General features: G+C 47.2%; 2 non-coding genes and 1 pseudogene across 2 annotated transcripts; all 3 read left to right on the plus strand.

Moving 5' to 3' along the window:
- The first annotated feature begins 2887 nt into the window (after nt 1-2887).
- LOC148165599 (small subunit ribosomal RNA) lies at nt 2888-4808 on the plus strand. Its single transcript, XR_015771331.1, has one exon. It is a non-coding gene; the product is annotated as a small subunit ribosomal RNA (ribosomal RNA).
- Nucleotides 4809-6430: 1622 nt separating this feature from the next.
- LOC148165600 (5.8S ribosomal RNA) lies at nt 6431-6587 on the plus strand. Its single transcript, XR_015771330.1, has one exon. It is a non-coding gene; the product is annotated as a 5.8S ribosomal RNA (ribosomal RNA).
- Nucleotides 6588-7245: 658 nt separating this feature from the next.
- Nucleotides 7246-10567, plus strand: part of LOC148165601 (large subunit ribosomal RNA) — a 5548-nt pseudogene continuing 2226 nt past the window's right edge.

The raw sequence follows: 10567 nt of genomic DNA on the forward strand, positions 1-10567 counted from the left end.
GTTCGGCGCTCATTCGTCTAAGTCCGAACTCGGAAGTGTAGCGGTTGACAAATTTACATTGACCAAAAGTCCGAGAAAAATCGAAATTAAATCCAAACGAACAAATGTTTGGGTCGAACTAGCATCGATAGAAGGTAGATTTTATAATTTCAAGCTCCTAATTAAACGGGATCTAAAACCCTCTGGAAACTGAGGCGTTCGAAATTTTGATGAAAATTTTTCTAAGTCCGAAATAGGAACTGTGGCGGTCGAGCGAAATTTTTCTAAGTCCGTAGTCGAAACTGAGGTGTTCGAATTTTTGATAAAAATTTTTCTAAGTCTCATGTTGGAACTGTGGCGGTCGAGCGAAATTTTTCCAAGTCCGAAGTCGAAACTGTAGCGTTCGAACGAAATTTTTCTAAGTCCGAAGTCGAAACTGTAGCGTTCGGCGCTCATTCGTCTAAGTCCGAAGTCGGAAGTGTAGCGGTTGACAAATTTACATTGACCAAAAGTACGAGAAAAATCGAAATTAAATGCAAACGAACAAATGTTTGGGTCGAACTAACATCGATAGAAGGTAGATTTTATAATTTCAAGCTTCTAATTAAACGGGATCTAAAACCCTCTGGAAACTGAGGCGTTCAAAATTTTCATCAAAATTTTTCTAAGACCGAAGTAGGAACTGTGGCGGTTGACCGAAATTTTTCTAAGTCCGTAGTCGAAACTGAGGTGATCGAATTTTTGATGAAAATTTTTCTAAGTCTCATGTTGGAACTGTGGCGGTCGAGCGAAATTTTTCTAAGTCCGAAGTCGAAACTGTAGCGTTCGAACGAAATTTTTCTAAGTCCGAAGTCGAAACTGTAGCGGTCGACCAAAATTTTTCTAAGTCCGATTCGAAACTGAGGCGTTCGACCGAAATTTTTCTAAGTCCAATTCGAAACTGTGGCGGTCGAGCGAAATTTTTCTAAGTCCGAAGTCGAAACTGTAGCGTTCGGCGCTCATTCGTCTAAGTCCGAAGTCGGAAGTGTAGCGGTTGATAAATTTACATTGACCAAAAGTCCGAGAAAAATCGAAATTAAATGCAAACGAACAAAAGTTACGGTCGAACTAACACCAAACAAGGGTGGCTGTGATAATTTCAAACCCCTAACTAAACGGGATCTAAAACCCTCTGGAAACTGAGGCGTTCGAAATTTTGATGAAAATTATTCTAAGTCCGAAGTCGGAACTGAGGTGTTCGGTCGAAATGCCGTAAAAACGTAAAAAATATTTTTTTCAAAACACCGTTAACGGCATTCGAGTCCTAATGACCCTTGAAATTGATCTGCGAAATCAGAATTTTAAAATTCCGTCTCTAAGTACCCAAACGGACTTTTGCACCGAGCGATCAGACCGATTTACCCGACCCCTCGCCCATAGCGAGCGGCCGGCGCGCTATGGGATTTCGACCGTTTCGCGCATCGAGTGATTCAGAGCTGAACGCTGCCGCGCTGGCATATATAGGGATAGTAGTGGTGGTATGTAGCAGCGGACAAAAGCGTACGATCGAAATGTGATTTTATGTGCGTCCGATTATCTTGTTACCTCTCGTACACCGCGACTTACCCGTAGTTGGGACGATGGCCGGAATGTGTACCCTGTGGACCCACCATCGTTTGAGGGATGACAAATCTTGCCATTGACCATGCACAGCGAGATTGCGGATGCGGCGAGCGTTTCTATGTTAGCGGTCCAAATGCAATCAAAGATTTTATGTGTTCGTGTCAGAACGACCAAAAATTAACAAATGCGTCAACTCACTAAAGTCCGAGCGAGAATTTTGAAATAAATAAAATTTCATAAACTCGTAACGTGTGAATATTTCTAAAGAGAAATCTCACAATAAACCGTCGCTTTCAATCTAGCGAAGAGTATGGAGAATGTTTGAACTTTTGCTTGTCGACGACGATATTTTTTCTTTACGATAAAATTTCAAGTCGATGTGCCCAAAAATCTCTAAATTTTGAACTGGGAAATTATTTCTTCGTCCGATGAATCGCATTGATCTCTGTTTTTGACGAAAAAAAGACGGATAAAATGCAGCATTCAATCAAGGATATAAAATAAAAGAAAAATTTTCCGTAAAAACTATATTACAATGGAGGATTATGTTTCTACTTTTCGTCCGATGAGTCGCAACAAAAATAAGTAATCCATCCGTCGTTGTTCGTTTAGTCGATCTGAATGCACTGTAAAAATTTATTAAAGTAAAATGTTACGTTGCATTTCATGAATTTTGACAAACGTGTACCGAAATGTGTACAAATTATTTATTTCGACGACGACGACAACTTAGAACGGATGAATAAAATTAATTGTTGCAAGATTCAAACAAGGATGAAAAAGTCATAGAAAATTATTCCGTAACCATGATATTGGATTATTTTTTCTTCACTCTCTCCTCCGATGAGTCGCAACAAATAAAAATCCATAAATCAATTCATCCGTCGTTGTTCGTTTAGTCGATCTGAATGCACTGTAAAAATTTATTAAAGTAAAAATGTTACGTTGCATTTCATGAATTTTGACAAACGTGTACCCCGAAGTGTGTACAAATTATTTATTTCGACGACGACGACAACTTAGAACGGATGAATAAGAATAAAATTGTTGCAGGAGATTCAATCAAGGATGATGTGAGAAAAATGTCGAAAAATTTTCCATCCAGAAAGATCGCGTGGCGTTACGTCTCTTCTTACGAGGTTTTCGTTTCGCAGACACGCACACTTTCTTCAAAACAATAATAGGAAAGTGTTCAGTTTTTTATAAGAGCAGCAGGTGTCTTTCCGAAATTCTACGATTATTGTAGCTTATATGACTAGAAGGAAAGAAAGACTAAAACTCTCTTATTTTAAAACAAGAACGCAGTTCCCTGGTTGATCCTGCCAGTAGTCATATGCTTGTCTCAAAGATTAAGCCATGCATGTCTCAGTACAAGCCAAATTAAGGTGAAACCGCGAAAGGCTCATTAAATCAGTTATGGTTCCTTAGATCGTACCCACATTTACTTGGATAACTGTGGTAATTCTAGAGCTAATACATGCAAACAGAGCTCCAACCGGAAACGGAAGGAGCGCTTTTATTAGATCAAAACCAATCGGTGGCGGTCTCCGTCATCGTACAACTTGGTGACTCTGAATAACTTTACGCTGATCGCACGGTCTCGCACCGGCGACGCATCTTTCAAATGTCTGCCTTATCAACTGTCGATGGTAGGTTCTGCGCCTACCATGGTTGTAACGGGTAACGGGGAATCAGGGTTCGATTCCGGAGAGGGAGCCTGAGAAACGGCTACCACATCCAAGGAAGGCAGCAGGCGCGCAAATTACCCACTCCCGGCACGGGGAGGTAGTGACGAAAAATAACGATACGGGACTCATCCGAGGCCCCGTAATCGGAATGAGTACACTCTAAACCCTTTAACGAGGATCAATTGGAGGGCAAGTCTGGTGCCAGCAGCCGCGGTAATTCCAGCTCCAATAGCGTATATTAAAGTTGTTGCGGTTAAAAAGCTCGTAGTCGAATCTGTGTCCCGCGCCGCCGGTTCATCGTTCGCGGTGTCAACTGGCGTGCCGCGGGACGTCCTGCCGGTGGGCTTAGCTCGAGAGGGCGGCCCAACTCAATCCCGCCGCGGTGCTCTTCATTGAGTGTCGAGGTGGGCCGGCACGTTTACTTTGAACAAATTAGAGTGCTTAAAGCAGGCTAAAACTTCGCCTGAATACTGTGTGCATGGAATAATGGAATAGGACCTCGGTTCTATTTTGTTGGTTTTCGGAACCCCGAGGTAATGATTAATAGGAACGGATGGGGGCATTCGTATTGCGACGTTAGAGGTGAAATTCTTGGATCGTCGCAAGACGGACAGAAGCGAAAGCATTTGCCAAAAACGCTTTCATTGATCAAGAACGAAAGTTAGAGGTTCGAAGGCGATCAGATACCGCCCTAGTTCTAACCATAAACGATGCCAGCTAGCGATCCGCCGACGTTCTTCCGATGACTCGGCGGGCAGCTTCCGGGAAACCAAAGCTTTTGGGTTCCGGGGGAAGTATGGTTGCAAAGCTGAAACTTAAAGGAATTGACGGAAGGGCACCACCAGGAGTGGAGCCTGCGGCTTAATTTGACTCAACACGGGAAACCTCACCAGGCCCGGACACCGGAAGGATTGACAGATTGAGAGCTCTTTCTTGATTCGGTGGGTGGTGGTGCATGGCCGTTCTTAGTTGGTGGAGCGATTTGTCTGGTTAATTCCGATAACGAACGAGACTCTAGCCTGCTAAATAGGCGTATTTCGACATCCCAAAGGCCCGTCGATCCTGGGTTCGCCCGGTGGTCGTGCGCGGTTTTTACTGTCGGCGTACAAACAATTCTTCTTAGAGGGACAGGCGGCTTCTAGCCGCACGAGATTGAGCAATAACAGGTCTGTGATGCCCTTAGATGTTCTGGGCCGCACGCGCGCTACACTGAAGGAATCAGCGTGTCCTCCCTGACCGAGCGGTCCGGGTAACCCGCTGAACCTCCTTCGTGCTAGGGATTGGGGCTTGCAATTGTTCCCCATGAACGAGGAATTCCCAGTAAGCGTGAGTCATAAGCTCGCGTTGATTACGTCCCTGCCCTTTGTACACACCGCCCGTCGCTACTACCGATTGAATGATTTAGTGAGGTCTTCGGACCGGTACGCGATGGCGTTTCGACGTCGTCGATGTCGCTGGGAAGATGACCAAACTTGATCATTTAGAGGAAGTAAAAGTCGTAACAAGGTTTCCGTAGGTGAACCTGCGGAAGGATCATTAACGTGTCCTCGTACACACGAATTTTGACATATGTATAATTTATTATTATGCATTTTCATTTGATCGTGTCGATGTACACTTTATGTTTTTACAACACCGTCGTCGATGACATGGAGTCGACGGCACGATCTTTTGTCGTGCCGTTGCTTGTTTCTTTTTGAAACACCGTGTGTACGACGTTTTGAACTACGAATCGTACATATTCGGAAAAACAATAGCGTTACGCTGGCCCGCAGCGCCGGTCCTTGCGATCGAGTTTTTCACCTTTTTTGAACGAGAAAAACCGAATTCGCTCGGGCATACGGCTGTTTCTTCGGGTACCTAGATTTTTTGATTTTTTTTGTACTATCTCTCGATCTTTTCCAATGATGGAAAGAAGGAGGGACGCTTTCGGTTTTTCGACCGGATCGCGGAAAGTTGTGAACTCCACCGCGAAAGTCGAAAGACGTTAGAAGTCCTCTTTTTTCGGACACACGGAGAGGATGTAGCAGAGTAGTCGAGAAAGAAGAAAATCGCAGGTGTCGAATTAGGTTACGACACCGTGGGTTTTAAATGATTTACGCCCGGCTACGGGACCGGCGAGAAACGCTCCCGATTCTACGATTCGCGTGAATGATGTTCGTCGTTAGACGCTTCAAAGAGTTTTTTGAAAGCGCCGTTAAACGAGCGATCGCACACACATCACACCTTGCTTTTTTAATGTTTTTGGTAGATGTGGTAAAGTGATTTCGTTAGAAACGGTAAAATTCTCTTTACGGAGCGTACGACTGCACCATTTCAAAATTATATACACCGTCAATCGTCATTAAGTCACGATATAGAACGGTAAACTTGAGGATTTTATGTTAGACGCTCAGTCTGGCACGTCTATAAATTTTTTCGTCAAAATTCACGATCTGTCTTCGGTTTGGCGACGAAAAAATATAGAAAGAAAATTGAAACACGAACACAAAGACCGCCCGCGAAAATCTCTTTTCGCTTACGGCGGATACTAATTCGCTTTTTCATAACGAGTACGATGATGTAATGATGTGTTCATTCCGATCGATCAAAAACCGTCTCTTCGTCACACTTTTTAAAGTGCTTGACACACACACACGCACACTAAATGAAAGACACAATAAAGGAAAACTACCGAAAATGTAGTTTATGAGAGAAAGCAGCATTATTTATTAAAATTATTGCTGAGAAAAAGGAAATTGGCAAATTCCTAATTAAAATCGTATCGAACATGTCCCATCTTCACACATACATGCTCGTACTTTGCGTGTAAAAGCGGAGACCGCGTGAAAAAGAAAAGTGCTTCTTTTTCGGTGCGCGGATACAAATTTGTGTTTGGGTTAATATTTTTTTTAATTTTTTCGTACGCGTAAAACTGAGACCGACGATCGCGTTCCCTTTCAGACGAGAAAGTACGGACGAAAGACAATTAAGAGCGAGAATCATAAATATCCATACCACAACACCGAAATTTTAGACGTGGCACGTTTCGGAACCACGAAGATCATTTTCGTTTCGGATGTACGCACGTACGCAAAAATTTTTGCAAGACGTGTATAGACAGCTGGACGATCGGCATGATCGGGGTTCTTGTGGAACGAGCGTTTAAATTTTAAAAAGATTACCCTGAACGGTGGATCACTTGGCTCGTGGGTCGATGAAGAACGCAGCTAATTGCGCGTCAACTTGTGAACTGCAGGACACATGAACATCGACATTTCGAACGCACATTGCGGTCCTCGGATATAATGTTCCCGGACCACTCCTGGCTGAGGGTCGTGTCAATTTCAAAGACTGCTCGGTTTTCGTTTTCGGACGAAAACGTCGGAGCGTGTTGGATGTGTTGCGACGCGTCGAATAGGTACTCATTAATGTACGTGATCGTCACTTACGTCACGATATAACGACGCACGCCTCGAACGTGTGCCGAGACGTTTACTCGAGCGTGTTTTTTCGTCAAAAAGGACGGGACGGGTATGCTTTGTATTTTTTTTTACAAAGTCCGTCGGACGTCCACCTTGCGAATCATAAATACGAAAGTGTTTACGTCGGCACATGTTCTTGCGTGGTGTGTCGTAGAATCGTGTGTTTGTGTGCGTTTCTCGTGCAGCGAGTAAATTTGCGCGACATCTTAAGACGCGAAAGCGACCAACTACTACTTGTTGTAGTTGTTGGCTGGTCTTTCGGCGTAGCACGTCCTATTTCTTCAACATGTCGTCATTTAAAAAAAAAAAATGGCGTTTTAAGGTTGAGAACGTTATAGACGGTCGTCGTGTCCGAGACGTGTAATGCAAATCGCGACAGACGTCAGATCGTAAGCGTTTCTGTAAACTTAGCCATTTTTTAAAAAGAAAAATGACGAACACGTATAGCAAGGAATGGGAGACGTGTCGTGATCGTCGAAATGACCGAATGAAAAATTTTTATTTTTCATATGCGACCTCAGAGCAGGTGAGACTACCCGCTGAATTTAAGCATATTACTAAGCGGAGGAAAAGAAACTAACTAGGATTCCCTCAGTAGCGGCGAGCGAACAGGGAGAAGCCCAGCACCGAATCCCGCGGCCGAAACCGGACGCCGGGAAATGTGGTGTTAGGGAGGATCCGTCATCCCGAGATCGTGCGGCGCGTCCAAGTCCATCTTGAACGGGGCCACAGCCCATAGAGGGTGCCAGGCCCGTAGCGACCGCTGCCGATAACGGGAGGATCTCTCCTCAGAGTCGGGTTGCTTGAGAGTGCAGCCCTAAGTGGGTGGTAAACTCCATCTAAGGCTAAATATGACCACGAGACCGATAGCGAACAAGTACCGTGAGGGAAAGTTGAAAAGAACTTTGAAGAGAGAGTTCAATAGTACGTGAAACCGTTCAGGGGTAAACCTGAGAAACCCGAAAGGTCGAAAGGGGAGATTCAGCGTGACTCGATGGCGGCGCTGGACGATCGTGTGACAGATGGCGTACGCGTCGTTTGCACCTTTCGTTTTGTCGATCTGCCGTCGAACGCGTGCACTTCTCCCCCTGTAGGACGTCGCGATCCGTTGAGTGCCGGTCTAAGGCCCGCGGTGGAGCTCGTTCGGACGGTTCGCCGTTCGCCGAATGAACCCGTGGTGTTTCCCGATCGGCTCGCTCGACGGTATACAGATGGCGCGGGGCCGCTACACAGTTAGCGTCCGACCTTCGGCAAGCGCGCCCGTCGTGATGGTGATCGGACCTGGTGCCGGTCCCGTCCCCGGGTGGCTGTTCGCTGAGGTGTTCTCGGACAGACCTCGTTGAAACGCCGATCTGCGACGCTATAGCTTTGGGTACTTTCAGGACCCGTCTTGAAACACGGACCAAGGAGTCTAGCATGTGCGCGAGTCATTGGGATTTAACTAAACCTAAAGGCGCAATGAAAGTGAAGGTCCGCCTTGCGCGGACCAAGGGAGGATGGGCGGTCGTTACGGCTGCCGCCCCGCACTCCCGGGGCGTCTCGTTCTCATTGCGAGAAGAGGCGCACCAAGAGCGTACACGCTGGGACCCGAAAGATGGTGAACTATGCCTGGTCAGGACGAAGTCAGGGGAAACCCTGATGGAGGTCCGTAGCGATTCTGACGTGCAAATCGATCGTCGGAACTGGGTATAGGGGCGAAAGACTAATCGAACCATCTAGTAGCTGGTTCCCTCCGAAGTTTCCCTCAGGATAGCTGGCGCTCATAGCATACGAGTTTCATCCGGTAAAGCGAATGATTAGAGGCATTGGGGTCGAAACGGCCTCAACCTATTCTCAAACTTTAAATGGGTGAGATCTCCGGCTTGCTCGAACTATTGAAGCCGCGAGACTCGAATCAGAGTGCCAAGTGGGCCATTTTTGGTAAGCAGAACTGGCGCTGTGGGATGAACCAAACGCCGAGTTAAAGCGCCTAAATCGACGCTTATGGGATACCATGAAAGGCGTTGGTAACTTAAGACATCAGGACGGTGGCCATGGAAGTCGGAATCCGCCAAGGAGTGTGTAACAACTCACCTGCCGAAGTTACTAGCCCTGAAAATGGATGGCGCTGAAGCGTCGTGCTTATACTCGGCCGTCAGAGGCATGTGCGGTCAGGTTATTAAATTAACCGGCCATGAAGCCCTGACGAGTAGGAGGGTCGCGGCGGTGAGCGCAGAAGGACTGGCCGTGAGGCCGTCTGGAGCCGCCGTCGGTGCAGATCTTGGTGGTAGTAGCAAATACTCCAGCGAGGCCCTGGAGGACTGACGTGGAGAAGGGTTTCGTGTGAACAGCCGTTGCACACGAGTCAGTCGATCCTAAGCCCTAGGCGAAAGCCGATGTTGATGTGGTGTAGATTTTTGTCGTTGGTCGCAATTCGCAATTGTTGACGGAAACGTTCGGAATTGTGCACACACCCGATGGGCGAAAGGGAATCCGGTTCCTATTCCGGAACCCGGCAGCGGAACCGTTTATAATTCGGGCCCTCGAAAGAGAGTTCGTCGGGGCAACCCAAAAGGACCCGGAGACGCCGTCGGGAGATCCGGGAAGAGTTTTCTTTTCTGCATGAGCGTTCGAGTTCCATGGAATCCTCTAGCAGGGAGATATGGTTTGGAACGCGAAGAGCACCGCAGTTGCGGCGGTGTCCGGATCTTCCCCTCGGACCTTGAAAATCCGGGAGAGGGCCACGTGGAGGCGTCGCGCCGGTTCGTACCCATATCCGCAGCAGGTCTCCAAGGTAAAGAGCCTCTAGTCGATAGAATAATGTAGGTAAGGGAAGTCGGCAAATTGGATCCGTAACTTCGGGATAAGGATTGGCTCTGAGGATCGGGGCGTGTCGGGCTTGGCGGGGAAGCGGGTCGCGACTGACGTGCCGGGCCTGGGCGAGGTGCAGGGTGTGTCGCTTCGGCGGTGTACTTCGAATCCGAGCTCGGTCCCGTGCCTTGGTCTCCCGCGGAACCGTCTTGCTGCGAGGCTCCGAGTGCGCCCGCAAGGGCGTTCGGATGTCCTCTTCGGCCGCCATTCAACGGTCAGCTCAGAACTGGCACGGACCGGGGGAATCCGACTGTCTAATTAAAACAAAGCATTGCGATGGCCCCAGCGGGTGTTGACGCAATGTGATTTCTGCCCAGTGCTCTGAATGTCAACGTGAAGAAATTCAAGCAAGCGCGGGTAAACGGCGGGAGTAACTATGACTCTCTTAAAACTTAAAATCTATCGATAAATATAAACAGGCCATGAAGAAAGAGGAGCTCGCGAAATGGGCGTCTCTGAGTTCGCAGGGCAAGTCGGTTATGTCATTTTCCGACAATAAAATTGCAAACGCCTGGCTATCTAACAAAAAGCTCCTCAAGCCAGGAAATTTCATATCTGCCCTCCGCCTGCGAGCCAACGTTGCAGGTGACAGGGTAGCGTTGCACAGAGTGCCCGGTCTGGCGAATGACGTAATGTGTAGGAGGTGTGGTGCTCAGGTTGAGACGCTGGGCCACATCTTAGGGATTTGTGTGAGCACAAAGGCCCAGAGAATAGCTCGCCATGACGAAATACGTGATCTTATTGCTCAGGAAATCACGAAAAATGACAAAAGTGTAGCAGTAACTGTGGAGCCAACAATAAGGCATCCTCAGAGTGGGAATCTGAAACCAGACCTGGTGATACAGAACCAGGAAAGGGTCTTTGTGGTCGACGTGACGGTCCGCCACGAGGATGATGAATATCTTGCTCGGGGACGCAATGACAAACTAAATAAATATGAGTGCCTGCTACCCATCCTCCAAGAACGGCTGGGAGCGTCGTCTG

This window comes from Gnatocerus cornutus, unplaced genomic scaffold (genome assembly GCF_029298725.1).
Source record: "Gnatocerus cornutus isolate USDA-ARS CGAHR unplaced genomic scaffold, icGnaCorn1.1 ctg00000273.1, whole genome shotgun sequence".
NCBI lineage: Eukaryota > Metazoa > Arthropoda > Insecta > Coleoptera > Tenebrionidae > Gnatocerus > Gnatocerus cornutus.